This window comes from Natrix helvetica (assembly GCF_964273705.1).
Source record: "Natrix helvetica genome assembly, chromosome: 1".
Classification (NCBI taxonomy): Eukaryota; Metazoa; Chordata; class Lepidosauria; order Squamata; family Natricidae; genus Natrix; species Natrix helvetica.
Genome location: NC_138548.1, coordinates 257995252 through 258011220, shown reverse-complemented (window position 1 = coordinate 258011220; position 15969 = coordinate 257995252). Strand labels below are relative to the sequence as shown.

Sequence of the window (15969 nt, the reverse complement as noted above, 5' to 3'; positions counted from 1 at the left end):
ACAAATAATCATGCATTCCATTCTTAATCACTCAAATATAGACATTCATCTTTTTCTCTTCCACTCTGTAAAGCTGATTCTTCCTCATTGAGTCAACCCTCCAATTTCTTCTCCCAAGCTCTATTTCTCTCCTGTGTGTGTTGGCTCTCCCTACCTTCTCTCTGAAAGAATTGGATGAATTAAAGCTTAGGCCATACTTTTGACTTTCAAGCATACTTAGTTGCAATAAGTTGCAATAAGACTATTCCTAATTTAGTTTGTTTTTTTTCTTAAGTATCATTTCCAAGTCAGTTATTCCCTATGTGGCATTGTGTTAAAGAAGATAAGAGACAAAACAGAAAAATGTTTCTGCTCTTCTACTAACCTATGAAGTCCATTAATGGGACACTCTCTCCAAGAGAACTAAACTCAGAATTCTAGCCACTGAGATCATACTTTTAAAATAATTGTACATAGCATCTAGAATTTTAAGTATAAAAAACCGTTTTCCTCTCATTTCATGTCATAATATCTACTTTTTGCTTTGAATTATATATGAAGTGTTAACTACATCCTGCAGTGGTGAAAATGAAACAGGCATATTAATTAAAAGCAAATATATTAGTCATAGACCACTTTATGAACTCATATACATTAAATTATATTTATCTTGAAAAAGATAAAAGACAAATGATTGTTGGTGGTCACATAAGCTGTGATCAAGCCAATTTGGGTAAACTATGTGTTTTGTCTATTATATGACATTTATCACATTTGGCTGACAAAATTGCTATTTAACAAATTTATACAACAGTCCATCTCACAAGAAGCAAAAAAAGTACAAAAACACTAAACAGTTATTAAACTACAGAGTTGTATTAAAAACATTATAAACGCTGCATAGCATGTAAGGAAGTACCCCAATGACTACATGGGAGTTGGAGAAAACTGCTGCACTTCGTTGTTCTTCATGAATAACATTTTAAACAATATACTAACAAAGAGGTTGGCAATACATATTATCTCATCTATAGTCAACAATAGCTAGTTCTACTGGACTCAGATTGTTCCCTTAAACAGTAAGATTCAGACAATTCATTTGGAATAAAAAAAACATGGTTATTTCATCCTCAAACCAATGCCAGTGGAGAAACAACAAATACAGTTACCACTAGGAGGAGATAGATATTCATAAGTGAAATTAAATAAGGCCGTAGCTGTCTAAATACACATACATGACATGTGGGTAAAAACAGAAGACAACCACTTCACAAACAGTTTCCTCACGATGTCAAATTTGTTATATCTTTATTCTATATAAATTGTTGTTGAATGACAAATTGACCTCCACCCAAAGTTCAACAGTCTCTTCAGCATGCCTCCTCACAATCTGCTTTGCTGTGGCAAGTACCTAAATTGACCTTATAAATGTTTGAGTTTGCAAAGATGCAACACCAGAAAGGCAGTAATCAGCAGAATGATGGTGAACTATAATTTAGTTTTTAACATAGTTGCCCTAACCTACCTCCAACATTTTTCAATTGGGACCTTTCTGTCAAAGAACTAAATAAGTCAGGCCACTAATTTCTGATAAGTTTAATGCAGATACAGCATTCTGAATACAGTGGATTAATACACTGCCAGGATTCCCTTGCCATGCATCTTTGACAAGAAAGGCAACTTACTCAAGAAAGAAATCATGCTGAGTAATTAATTTATCTCAGGTACAAATGTTAAAAAAACAGCAAAGGCACTATGATTTGTTATTCTACAGTAGCCTTGCAAATAGAAAATGCAAAAATGTAATATAGAAGCACTACCACTTGCTGTTCATGAAATGAAATGAACACAAACAAAATGGCTTTATTACCATAATTGCCTAAACCATCAGAAGTCGATATATTAAGGCTGGGTTTATATATTATGTTAACTCATGCTTTTTTCAATAAACTACAGTAGCTGGATTCACACAACACATTAAGCAAAAACCAAACAAATCACACTGTGTATTAATATAATGTGAAAGCAGTTTAAAATATCATAGTTTGAATACCCTTACTTGGACATTTTTCAAAATAATCCACACAAAAAACTGAAATAGTAATATGATCATTGCTGTTTAAATACACCAAAACTTACGGATGTTTATTCTGAACTTGTGTCATTATATTTACAGTACTCTTAGAGAAGTATATGTAAAATTCCAATGATGAGAAGAAAACTGTACTTCTGCTTCCAGAACTTATAACAACGTTATACAAATATAACTTCCTTTAACAAATTGTCATATGTTGCTTTACAGTATGTACTAATATAACAAAATTTTGTAAATGAAAGAGAAAAATTTGTGCAACAGATTAACAGGTATAAAATGTTATTTTTACTTTAAAAGTAATAGCACAGTTCAGGCTAGGTCTCAGTTCTATAGAAATTACCATCTGAATTTCAACTATACAGAAGGAAAAGAAATGAGAAGAGAAGGAAAAGAATTGCCAAGAAATGTTTTCAGGAAATATTTTCCCTGCTATGAGTGATGCAGGGAAGTGAGTGATTATTAGCAAATACAGGTCATAACTTTTCAGAAGCCTCTGTCTCTGCTCTTCTGATTAGCCATAATACCCAGAAAGGGAAATTTAGAATGGCCATCTTTTTCTTGCTACTTTCATTAATACTATTAGGATTTATATTGCCTATATGCATATAGAAACATTTCCACATATTTATTATTTTTGAATTTATGTGAAGTAATATACCTATTATTGGTTAACAGATGAAGCATTGTGTTTGAAAATTAGACAATGATTTTAATCATAAAAAGATTAAATGATTATAAAGTTGAATGTAATGGAACAATTCAAAATGTATTAATAGCTCCTTAATTTAAAAAAATGAATTCATTCTTTTAACTGCAACCAAGACTTGAAAATAACAAATACACATTTTATCAACACCTGCCTGAAAAAAATAAGCTGAAAACAAGTATCTTATATTTAATATAACGGTCTTTTGTTATTATTGTTGTTTGCACTTTTGAATCAGTGCGAGTCCTGACAACTGCCTGAGCTAGTCTCTACAATTTTCTTGGTAAGGAATTTGGAAGTGTTTTGTCCTTGTCTTTTTCTTAGTGTTAAGAGAGGAAGCTCAAGTCACCCAGCTTCCTTCGGAACTAAGGCAAGACTAGAACTCGGATCTCACTGTTTTTAGTTTAATGCCTTAACTGCTATATGAAATAGCTCTTATTAATGAGTTGCAACACACTTTCCCTTTGGTTAATTTCTAGGAGATATATACAAACATATACTTAATAAATTTTCAATTATTAGTTAATAGACTTCCTATTACTTTATTAATTCAATAATGTCTTATGATGAAGAATTCAGTAAACTGAAAAACTACTAGGAAGCAACAAGGATTTCATTTTTTTAACAGCCATATAATCTGTAACTTAAGGCAAGTAGCAATTGCTATGTGTGAACGGTAAAATGTTTGTGTTCTGACTAAACCCTGATTGTTATACTCAATGTAAAAAATAGTTTACAACAGGTAAAAACCTTTCTCTCAAGGATCTCTCGAGGATCTCAAGAAGAATGTGGGTTAGACAGCATCACCACCAGATGGATTCGTAACTGGACTCAACGTGTAGTCCTCAATGGAACTGCATCTACATGGAGGGAAGTGTGCAGTGGAGTACCCCTGTTTTAGCCTCTGTTTTAGGCCCAGTACTCTTCAACATCTTCATCCATGATTTGGATGAAGGAATAAATGGGGAACTCATCAATTTTGCAGACGACACCAAGCTGGCAGGAATAGCCAACACTCCAGAAGATAGGCTTAAGATACAGAAGGATCTTGACAAACCTGAACATTGGGCACTATCTAATAAAATGAAATTCAATGGTGAAAAGAGTAAGGTTCCACCTTTAGGCAAGAAAAACGAAATGCACAGGTACAGTATAGGTGGTACCTTGCTCAGTAGTAGTAACTGTGAAAGGGATCTTGGAGTGCTAGTGGACAACCATTTAAATATGAGCCAGCAGTGTGCAGCAGCTGCCAAAAAAATCATTCTATAGATAAAATTTATGTATTAATTGCTTACATGAGCAAAAATAAAATATACAGCTGACGTAATGTGGACTGTACTTGATAGAACATTATATTAAGTTTTTAAAGAATCACAAGCTTATTTATAATTTTTGCTACAATACATTTAAAGTTACTGTATCACTGAAACATCTAAGAACAGACTGTCAACATACATAATGTAGTCTAACATGGTAAGTGTCTCCTTTGAATTCTGCATTTTGTAACTTTTCCTAATATCCAGGAGACAGCAACAAAGCACTTGGTGAAGTAGTTCTTTGAAGCAAAACTATAAACGTGCTTGTTATATGTATCTAAAGATACGTCCTTTTGGATAACTCTTGCTCTTACCAATATCCTTATTCCATTTCTTCCTTTCTTACAATGCTTGTGTATGTGTGTTTGTATGTATTTAAGTATTTCATAATAAGGAGAGGAATAGTAAGGATTTTCACTGGAAGCCAGTTTATTTAAATTCCATTAAAATTTTGTGAACTGGCAAGACAATTAAGATTAATATTTGGAAGAACCTCTAGTGAAGCAAACAAAAAAGGGATTATAAAAGATAAACATTGTTTTATAAAGTTATATCCCTAACATCATTGGTGCCTAAATTTAACAATATTCTTTCCTTCCTTCTCAAAATGCTTAGTTTACAATTAAACATAGCATTTATCCTCACTGATGATGAGTTAAGATTCATTTAATCACATTTTGACATTACTTGTTCATGTGATCTTTCAGCACCAGCCTCACTCAGAAAACTCAGGTCTCAAACTATGACATATGCTGCTTTATTTCAAACACAAGCATGATTGGGATAATGTGAATGTTATATAAAAACGTTAGCAGGAAATATTTCCCACAGGTTATAGAATCAAAGAATCCATAATAAAAAAAAATACATGCCTGAGAATTCAGGTATATCCCTATGTTTCCAAATGTATTTTCTTCCAAATAAGTAGGTTTCAGACTGTGTGCCTAGGTACTGTAGTAATCGTTTCACTGGTTAGCTATTCAGGTAAGACCCTAGTAAATTGCTTGATCAAAACAACAACAACCCCATGCCAAATGAGCAGCCAGTTTCAGTGACAGGAACCTTAAAAGAAAAATTCTACACCTTCTTACTAAGAAGCAGTTCCCATTGAGTTCAACTGAGTAATTGGACTGTGCAATCTTAAGGAAAATAAATTTTATACAGGCCATGCCTTCTATCAGCCACAAGCCATGTCCATTATCCAGAACAGAGAAGCAGTTCGATTGTTTTGAGCTAGTTGAGGCTCATCCCTTTCAGATGCAACAACTTCAAATTTCACAAGAACTTTGCCCAGGACTAAATCGCCACAGAAATAATCCCCTCTCCTGGACAATGCATTTCACTCACCTGGATGGTTTTACGCTTCCCCCACCACCACCACCATCCAAGAGGAATGCGAACTTACTCCCCCAACGAAGAACCTCGACAGACGGACACGCACAAGCTCACACCTTTGCATCGCCGCCGTCCAAATCTCACCGCCAATGGCTACATTCAGGGGTCCAACGCTCAGGAACCGCTGAGTGCCTTACAGGGCCACTCTCCCCCACCTTCCCCTGCACCTGTCCTGCCTGAAGTGACCTCCCAGCCTTCTCCTCCTCCTCGACTCTCCCGGCTCCTTCGCTGTCCCCGGCCAGCCTCCGCGGGACCTGTCATTTGCCCCGTGTGAAGGCAGCTGCGGGAGCCGACCACCCTCTCTCCTCGCGCCCCTTAGTAAAAGGAGCCGGACCCGCCACCCCGCCCGTGGCCTACCTGCCACTCACCTCCCTGACAGCAGGGCTGGTTTTGCGGGCACACTCTCGCCTCTCTGTCACTTGTCTGCCCCCCTCCCGCCCCCCGCCCCGAAGCACCGCCTCCTGTCTCCCTCCTGGCTCCATCCCCTCCGGCCAGGTCCTTCTTCCCGGTTCCGCTCTGCCTGCCTCCCTCCCGGGTCACACTCACCATCCTGTGGCGGGGGCCGCCGCCGCCGCCGCCTCTGCCACCACCACCACCCCCCGGGCGCTCAGGGTTGGCTCGGGCAGCAGAGCCGCTGCCGTCCCTTCCTCTTCGGTCCCCCGCCCGGCTCCGGCCTCTCCAGCAGCAGCAGCAGCAACAGCAGCCGAGGCTGTCGCGCCGGGGACATGGCTCCTTTAAATCCCCCTCCCGTTCCGTCCCGCGAACTCCCCCCCCCTTCTCCCTCCCTCTCCTCCCTACCCGGCCAGCCCAGCTGATCCGACCGCCTCTCCACCCCTCTTCCTTAGAGTCGCAGGCACAGAGCGTCTATAGCAACACAACGGCCGCAGCGCCATGTTGGGAGAAGCGAGGCGAGACGCTCCCCTCTGGCTCGCGGGTGACGTCACGGGCCGGGACAAGATAAGGGCCTCGGGCTCCATTCCACGGGAGGGCCCCCGAGGCGCCTCTTAGCCAGGGATCCGGCGTCGCCGTGGGAAGGAAGCCGGTGCTCCTCGCGGTGGCAACGTGGCTTCTTGTCTTTGCAAGCCCTGCCTTGTCCCCGGAAAAGCGAGCCGGGGCGGAGCGACGCTGCATGCAAAGGCAGATGCTAATCGAGACGAAGGCAAGGAACCGGGCAGGTGTCCAGATTCCTCCGCCTCCATCGCTTCCTACGTGAGCGAAATCTCCAGCCTGACTCCCGTTTACTCGTGGCGCAAAAGCCGCGGCTTGAGCGAAGGACGTCAAGAGGTGGGAAGTTAATTCCGCGGCTACTTACTCCGTCTTTTTGACCTCAGCTGGACTCTGCCGCGCGTCTATCTTAGAACCAAAAGCACCGCTGAAGATGCCACGATCCGGGCAGGAAAGAGGCGAAGACAAGAGAACTGTCGGCTGCTGACTTGTGCCCCCTTTTTTTTCGGAAGGCTGGCCAAGCTGACAGCAGCGATCGCCTCTGAGGAAGCCGCCTTCAAGAACAATACACGCGGATTGGGATGATTGACGCATCCCCTTGCTTTTCTCCCCCCCCCCCCGCACAAGTATATAGGTTCAGAAATCACTCGGGCAGGACTCGCAACCCGTTCTGCACAACCAGCCAAGTGCTGTTAATGATGAAGAAAGGTCTTTTCTTCTCGTAATATAACGGGATTTGGAACTTTCCGAAGAGGTTGGAGATATGGGTCGTCCCTTCCCACCCCGAAAGTTAGGTTATCTCCCTTCTTTCCGATTTGTTTTTCCTAAAAGGTTTTACTTGCATGAAGTGGTGAAATTCATTTTTTTTTACTACTGGTTCTGTGAGCATGGCTTGGTGGGTGTGGCAGGGGAAGGATACTGCAAAATCTCCATTCCCACCCAACTCTGAGGCTAGCCAGAGGTGGTATTTGCCGGTTCTCCGAACAACTCAAAATTTCTGTTACCAGCTTTCCAGAACCTGCTGAATTTCACCCCTGATGGAATGAGATGTAGAAATTGGAACTGTGCAGCCCAATTCAGTGTCCATATGTAGATCCCAGTGTGTATCTTTCAAGGTAAACCTCAATGAATAAACTGGGGAATACTCCATAACATGTACATTTAGGTTTGTAATTTTGGTTTTAAAAACTCAAGTTCAAACTGCAGCTGCCACCAAGAGACTGCATTATGGCCACAATTCAGAATGAAACTTTCATTGCTAAGTAAGGTGGTGGTTAAGTGAGTCACACTCAATTTTACAACCTTTTTTGCCATAGTTGCTAAGCACCATGGTCATTAAGTTTATATTTATTAAGCAATTCTGGCTTATTTGCCTTTGCTTGTCAGAAACCATCTGGGAAGGTTGGAAATGATGATCATGGGACACTACAATCATCATAAATCTATGACTGTTGCAAAGTGGCTGAATTTTCATCATGTGACTGCCAGGACATTGTGATAGTTGTGTGTCATAAATCACTTTTTTCAATTTTCTGTCAAGAAGAACAGTACTACCTACCTACCCTCTTCCCAGAGAATGAGATTAGAGACTAAGATCAAGGCAATTCAAAGAGAAGTTAGCCAACTGGTGCAACTACAGAAGGGAGTGGAGATTAAGGATAAGACTCGGCTACTGAAGAAACACAAGGAGCTGACTCCCTCTGAAATCCTAAAGATTGCTAAACAAAGACTCACAGCACTGCCTACCATAATAAGAAGATACAATAGAGAAGCAGAAGCCAAGAAGATAAATCCCTCTTTTCCAGAAAACCATCCAGGATGTGTACTTCGAATTGCAGTGCAACAACCCAATAATAGCACAAACAGCAATAGCAGAAACTTAACAGTACTGGAAGAACATATGGGAAAAAAGCACAACATCAGTGCAAAGTGGCTGAAGAACTTGACCATTGCTATCACAGTGGGAGACATCCAATAATGAGTCAAGAATGTGAAAAGCTGGACAGCAACTGGCCTGGACATGATCTACATTACTGGCTAAAGAAACTAACAGCAATGCACAAATGGCTAGCAATACAGATGAATCAGCTGCTAGGAGCAGGCTGCTTCCCAGTCTAGCTAAAACAAGGAAGGACTATGCTAATTATGAAAGACCCCTACAATGGACCATCTTCATCCAATTACTGGCCAATAATCTGCCTCCACACGACATGAGATGTCCTACTAGGCATCATAGTTGTCAAGTTACAGGACCATATGAACCACTACATGAGCATAACTCAAAAGGGTATTGGGATAACACCAGAGGCTCAAAATATCAGTTGCTCACAGGTAGATCAGTCACCCAAGACTCAAGATCTACGTTGACCAATCTAAACACAACCTGAATTGACTACAGGAAAGCCTAGGCTAGGGCTTAGTGCCACACACACTGATCTATGAATGGCCGGTGCTATACAAAGTCAACAGAACACTAAGGACCTTATTCAAACACTCACTGGGACTATGGAAGACAACATTTGAAGTCAACTCAAGACAACTCACATAATTAGTCATCAAATGCAGCATATACCATGGTGATGCACTGTCCATGCTGCTGTTCTGCATAGCTTCTACCTACTAGCCACATTATCACGACTGGATAGGAATACAAGCTCAAGGAAGGAACTACAATTGACCACCTCCTTCATATGGAAATTACAATGAGGAGGCAAGGAAAACAGCTATCATCAAAGGATAAGATCCTGAAGAGCCAGCTCAGTGGGAAGGACAGGGCCCACATTATCAACATTCTCTGCCAATTACCAGATTCCATGCTGTACACTAACCTGGCCAAAGCAGGACATAAATGTTGCCAATGTGAAGACCCAGAACTCCCCCTGCCCCCGTATGTGTGCCCCCCGTGCATGCGCCCCACTCCCGCAAATGCTGACCTGCACATGCACCAGTAACCCTTGCGTGCCCCTCCCGCCACGAATGTACATAAGTTTGACAGCTGTGCTGTAGAGGAATATTTTATTCTATAAAAGGATATTCTATTATATCCATTTGCCCCAACAGATTAACATGGGTACCTCTCTGCAGTTTGAAAATAATTTGAATCCTCTTTTATACAACGTAAGACTGAAAAAATAATAATTTGGAATTTTCTTATACAGAAGAAAAGACCCAGATTCTAAAAATAGAATCTAACAGAATTCTATTTTGCTAACAGAATAGTTTTCATCTGCAGTACATGTATTCCCGGATGTACAACTATTTATTCAGTGACCATTCAAAGTCACAATGGCACTGAAAAGTGATTTATGATTATTTGTCACACGACCATAGCATCCCCATAATCATATTATCAAAATTCGGACACTTGATAATTGACATGCATTTATGATGGTTGCAGTGTCTTGGGGTCATGTGATCACCTTTTGCAACCCTCTGACATGCAAGAAGTCAACAGAGAAGCCAGAATCACATAACAGCCATATTACTAACTTAACAACTGCGGTATTTCACTTAACAACTGGTAAGAAAGGTAATAAAACAGGGAAAAACTCAACAGCTGTCTTGCTTAGTTACAGAAATTTTGGGCTCGATTGTGGTCATAAGTTGAGAACTATCTTTATACTGAGGGACGATCCTCTGTAGTTTTCACAACCCACCCAAATCTACTGTGAAGAGTGAGGGGATAAGAGTCATTATCTTTTGCATGCAAACTTCTTTTTTCAGAAAACTTGATTTTCCCCCCCCCCCAAGCCTCTATCTTTAATTGTTTAATTCATTTGAGAAAGGGACTTTAGTCTTTAGAGAGAAGTATATAATATATTATATAATTATAATTATTTGAGTAATAAAAGTCAGATTACTGTTAGGGGAAGTTGAAATCCTATGACCTTGAATTCAATAGGAATTCTGAATATAGATGGGTATAAAACCCATTTCCTTATGAGATCTGGTATACGCTTTCAGAGAATAACACTTATCCCAGGAAACAACTGCCTTACATAGCACAAATGATTCTGCTCTTTTTCCATTTGCAAAAGTATAATTTATTTAGATCAAAATATGCAATAATATGAAACTAATGATTGTAAATGAAACAATGCATGGTTTAACACAGGATCAATTATTTCATAATAATATTTGTAATACAGAATGAGAGGACAGACCTCTTTTAAGATTTTCAACATAAGAAAATTATAATTCTTATAGATCAAAACATTGAATCAAGTACTGAACAATATGTTGTACCAGTGACTTGACTAATAACATTGCAACTGCGATTTTTCATGGTTTTTTATCTCTAAATTTATATACAGAAGAACATTAGTAAGGTCAAGAGAGCTATTGGATAATAGAAACCTATCTAAAACAGTATAATTAACAACTGCTCTTTAGTTGGTGAAAGTTGTAGCGATAAAACATTAATATAATTAAAAGATCTCAAATTTCAAGAACCATAGTCCAAACAAACCAGCATAATGTGCTAGTGAGAAGTGCTTTGGTATACACCAACAATGTAGCAAACAATAACACAACAGACACTATCTTGATTATATTTGTGTATATTACATTTAAAATGATATGAAATATAGAAAATGGAAATATATATATTTAAAAATAGTATAATTTTTTGATCATACAGTTTTATCAGTCATCTATATTCAAATGCAAATACAGCAACTAGAGCTCTTTGCCTAACCTTGAATGTGTAAGCACAGTAATACTGCCACCAAGTGACTTTTCAGAGACAGTTTTTATCTGTAGATCAGCGATGGTACTGAAACAAAAATATATTTCTTTTATTTTGCTTTACGTTATGTCAATCTACAGTACATGTCTACCTTGGTATTATCTGAAGAGAAACTGCAATGCTTGGAGCTTTTTTCAGAGTAATTTGTTCCGAAGTGACAATAACTTCCAGATGTGTTCAAATAATTAAGGATGAGTCCACTGAGTATCCCAAAAACAAGAATGTAAGGATCAGAAGTTCCATCTGTGCTGCAACTGAAACTACAAAGTGAATTATTATATAAAATATATACTGTATACTATATACTGTATATCATATACTGAGCATCAGCATAGCAATAGTACTAGGCTTACATGCTGTTTCATAGTGCTTTACAGCCATCTCTAAGTGGTTTACAGAGTCAGCATATTGCCTCCAACAAGCTCGGTCCTCATTTTACATATCTTGGAAGGATGGAAAGTTGAGTCAACCTTGAGCGGGTGAGAATCGAACTGCTGACAGTCAGCAGAATTAGCCTGTGATACTGCATTCTAACCACCGTGTCATTAGCATAGCAGCAACAGTGCACAGCAACCATCTTTCAACCTTTTAGCTAGAGAATTAATATATTCCAGTGATAAAGAGTGATAAGTAAATGTACAACAAATTTAAGATATTTAATATATATTGGAGCTCCTTGTGTGAAGGCTTTGAAAATCTTAAGACTGTTTGGGTTTGTGTGTGCGAGTGGGTTTGTTAACACACCCCTCAAACTAAATTCATAGAAATTATGCTTAGATCATCTTCTACATGTATTGAGCTACACATTTCCACAACACAGCACGTTTTATCAGAATTCAAGGAACTGATTAAGATCTGATTTAAAAGACAGACCTGCAACCAGTGACTTTTTAATTGTTTTTTAGCTATCAGCCTACCTCCTCCTTGTATACGTCTTATATACATCCTTGTTATATGTATGTCCTGTCCAGATTTGTATTGTACTTTGTATTTTATTTGTTTTATTGTACGCCGCCCCGAGTCCTTCGGGAGAGGGTGCGGCTTAGAAATAAATATTCTCTCTCTCTCTCTCTCTCTCTCTCTCTCTCTCTCTCTCTCTCTCTCTCTCTCTCTCTCTAGGTAACAGTTTTCCAATCCAACTGACCAAGTACTCTACTGCTTGGTAAAACAACCTGTCATGTACAATTATTTTTCCAGTGAAGCAAAAAGCAGCTTTAGGAATATATTAATATAGAAAAATAATGCAAGGTGGTAGGCTAGCAATCTGACTCTCCAATGAGTTGCTATTCACAATTAAAACAACATAACTGCCTAGACTAAATCAGCATTCCCAACAATCAGAAAAAAGACTTGACAATATTCCCCAGGCACTCTAAACCTTATTCTAGGAACACAGCCAGATCTTAAGGGATTTCCAAAACTCTTGGACGGTGGAAGCCATGTATCTTCAATGGGTTATTGTTCCAAATTGAAACAGAGATAATATGTTTGCTTGGCCCAAACCATTTCCTTGGTCATCCAACAATATAAGACTTAAATGAGAGGATTCTGCCTGAATGTACTGGCAGAAACAACTGGAGACAGATGGTCCCTCAAATAAAGCCCTGTACCATGAAGGGTTTTATAAGATAACAACTAACATCTTGAATTGTAACTGGAAGGCAACTGGTAGCCAATGTGGTTTGTGGAGCAGCCATGACACACGGGAATAACAGGAAGCACCCATTGCTACTTGTGCTCCTGGACCAGCAGGAGTTTCCAGAGAATCTTCAAGGGTACTGTCGTGTAGAGCACATTGCAATAGTCCAGTTATGAGGTGACTAGAATGTTAGTGACCCTCTGAAGGGTGCACTCTTGGGTGCAACTGTTGCACAAGACAAAATCAAACAGGGTCCAGTTCTTTATGGGGATTGCACAGTAGTGTCAAATATAGAAGTCTAACCACATTTATCAGTATTTTGCTACTTAATGCTCTTAGTCTTCTTCCCTGAAGCTGTGTTCTAAACCGCACCCTGTACTTCAGTTCCTATACTTAGCAAGATACAGTGCTAAGAAACACAATATATCTTATGCGTTCTGTATTCTGTTCATACTGGTAGGCATTTCTAATCATAGGAGTGGAAAATGAAATTAATTTGAGCATTGTGTTTTTCTATTGCCAGTAGGTTTTGTTTGATTTATATTAGAATGCTAATGCTGTTGCTTTAGCTAATGTACATACATACAATATGCTATTAAATGTTTTCATTTAATAAACTAATTTTCTAAACCTAAGTATTTTTAAACATTAAATTATGATTATATATGGTATTTCTGTCAAAATGTCAATATGTCATTACATTGGCCAATTAAAATGAGATGCAAACAGATTATGTTTATAAATCACTGCTTTCACATCAAGCCTAGACAACTATTTATACATTAATAATACTGGATAGAATCAGGGGTGGGATTCAGCTGGTTCAGACTGGTTTGGGTGAACCGGATGTTAATTTTACATCTGGTTCGGCGAACCAGTATTTTCAAGGACTGGCTGGCCCAACTCACCCTGCTCCGCCCCTTCCAGGAGTCTCCATGCGGCCTGTTTTGGATGCCAGGTAATTGCAGGGCCCATGCAGAGACTCTAGGAGAGTGAAAAATGGGCCTCCCGGACGTTCCGGAAGTCTGGAAACAGGCACGCTTCCGGCCTCCGGAGGGCCTCTGGAGCCCGGGGGGGGGGCATTTTTGCCCTCCTGGAGGCTCAAGTAAAGCCTGTGAAGCCTGGGGAGGGCAAAAGAGCCACCACTACCCCGCCATGGTACAGGAAGCCAAGTAGGCCATGCCCACCATGGCCACACCCACCCAGCAACTGGGCAGAGAATTGGTTGCTAAAAATTTTCAATCCCACTGCTAGATAACATGATGTTCCACCTAATATTTATGAACTAATTTTCAAGATGACACTGTTTCCTAGGTTCACCTTGGTCAAGATGTCTCATCTATTATTATTATTGTTGTTGTTATTATTTACTTTATTCGTTTGTTATTATTATTATTATTATTATTATTATTATTATTATTATTATTATTATTATTATTATTATATTTTAACAAAAAGGTAAAATTACAGTTGTCAATATTTTTAGCTGGTATTGGCCTGAATTCGAACCTAATATATCATAATATACTGGCATAATATATATGAAGATTTTTGACAGATGGACATTTTGTCAACGTGCAGATTTTTTAATATATCATCTAAGGCTTTTTTGGTATGGCACTCAGCATTCCAATAACCATAGACCACCACTGTCAGTTTATGCAACAGTATTTCAACTTTTATATTATTTACTTTTATATTATTTAAAACAATTTGTCACTTTTAAATTATTGCTGTTGTCTTTGAAACATTTACTAATTCAAAGAAATGTCGTGAACAATTGCAAATTTCAGTGCATCGATTTAACTATTGTCTTCTCCATACGTGATTGATGTGATTACCCCACCCCCAGGGTTCTTTTTCAGTATTTACAAACACTCCGACTAGGTCACTGCCTAGATACTGAGGAGGATGATGTCATCTGAAAAAAGCACATGTCTTGTTGCAGCATGGAGGCTTGTTAGTTCCTTCCGGGACAGGCCTCTGTTAAAAACGCCGATTGAACATGACAATGGAGATAGTAATCTGATAGTCTATATATGTTACTGATTATTATTCAGCGCGCCAAAGCGATGTGATTTTGTTAATCGGCTATTGCAGCTCTGCACGTTATGACCTCCATAAGCAGTTTAGAGCATTATGGGAAGCATGGTTTGTAAACCAACTGCAGACATTTGTGTTGGATTAAACAACAGGCAAGGATTTCTTCAAAGGACTGGATTGGAATTTGCCAGCATTGATAGGTGTGGAATTAAGTATTTAGTTCAGAACTTTATGAAAGAAACATAAACTATCATGTAATTTCTTACAAAGAGTTTAAATGTGCTGTTTAGAAAAGCATGTTCCAGATGAAGTAAAATCCTACATTTTTAATGGGGGAATTTTATTTTATTCAAAATGTAGGTCTTGTAGCACAATAATACTAAGCGATGCTTCAATAAACTGAGATTGAATCCCCTATTTTAAAACACTGGCATTTTGCAAAACATACTTGGAAGGTGCCCATCACAATATTTCAAATGTGTCTGTCAAACATGATGGGAAAAAAATATTTTCATGGTGATAAGCAACTTATTGTAGCAGTCCTGGTGATACGCAGTACCTGGGCAACAATTGTCTTTTAAACTCAGGAACAGGTAAAGATTTGACCATGTGTAACATTTCATCAGCAGGTACGCAGTCATTCCTTTCGTGTAAAGCTCAAGACCCACCTTTTTCAAGTTGCTGGCCTAGCTCAACTTTGATCCAACTATATCGCTCCTGACGGGTTTTTTATTTGGGGTATTTTAATTGCATTCAATTTATTTAGGGGTTTTAAACATTGTGTTTTTATTTGTTTTTATCTATCAGTTCACCTCCTCCTTGTATATGTCGTATATATGTCTTGGTATATGTTTTGTTATATGTATGTCGATATATTTATTTCCTATGTTTTGTTGTACGCCGCCCCGAGTCCTTCGGGAGAGGGTGCGGCTAAGAAATAAATATTTATTATTATTATTCTATGCCTGCCCCCTCCAGAACCCACCCCACCCTTAGTGCAGCTGGTAGTTTGTTTTGAACATTTGTTTTATCCAGAAATTTTGCATTGTATCTCCTGATTGAATTATGGAACTTAACCATGTTCTGCTTCAATTCAGAGAAAAT

The 15969-nt window shown here is 39.0% G+C and overlaps 1 protein-coding gene across 7 annotated transcripts in view; it reads right to left on the bottom strand.

The window, feature by feature from the left end:
* The window catches only part of WIZ (WIZ zinc finger), an 84615-nt gene extending 78411 nt beyond the window's left edge, over positions 1-6204 (bottom strand). For 2 of the 7 annotated variants that reach the window (XM_081937008.1, XM_081937009.1), the window contains exon 1: positions 6038-6202. The gene's annotated coding sequence lies outside the window, so the exon portion shown is untranslated. Of the gene's footprint in view, positions 1-6037 lie in introns of all 7 variants that reach the window. The other 5 variants (XM_081937011.1, XM_081937012.1, XM_081937013.1 and 2 more) reach the window with 4 other exon arrangements.
* Between the last annotated feature and the right edge of the window lie 9765 nt (positions 6205-15969).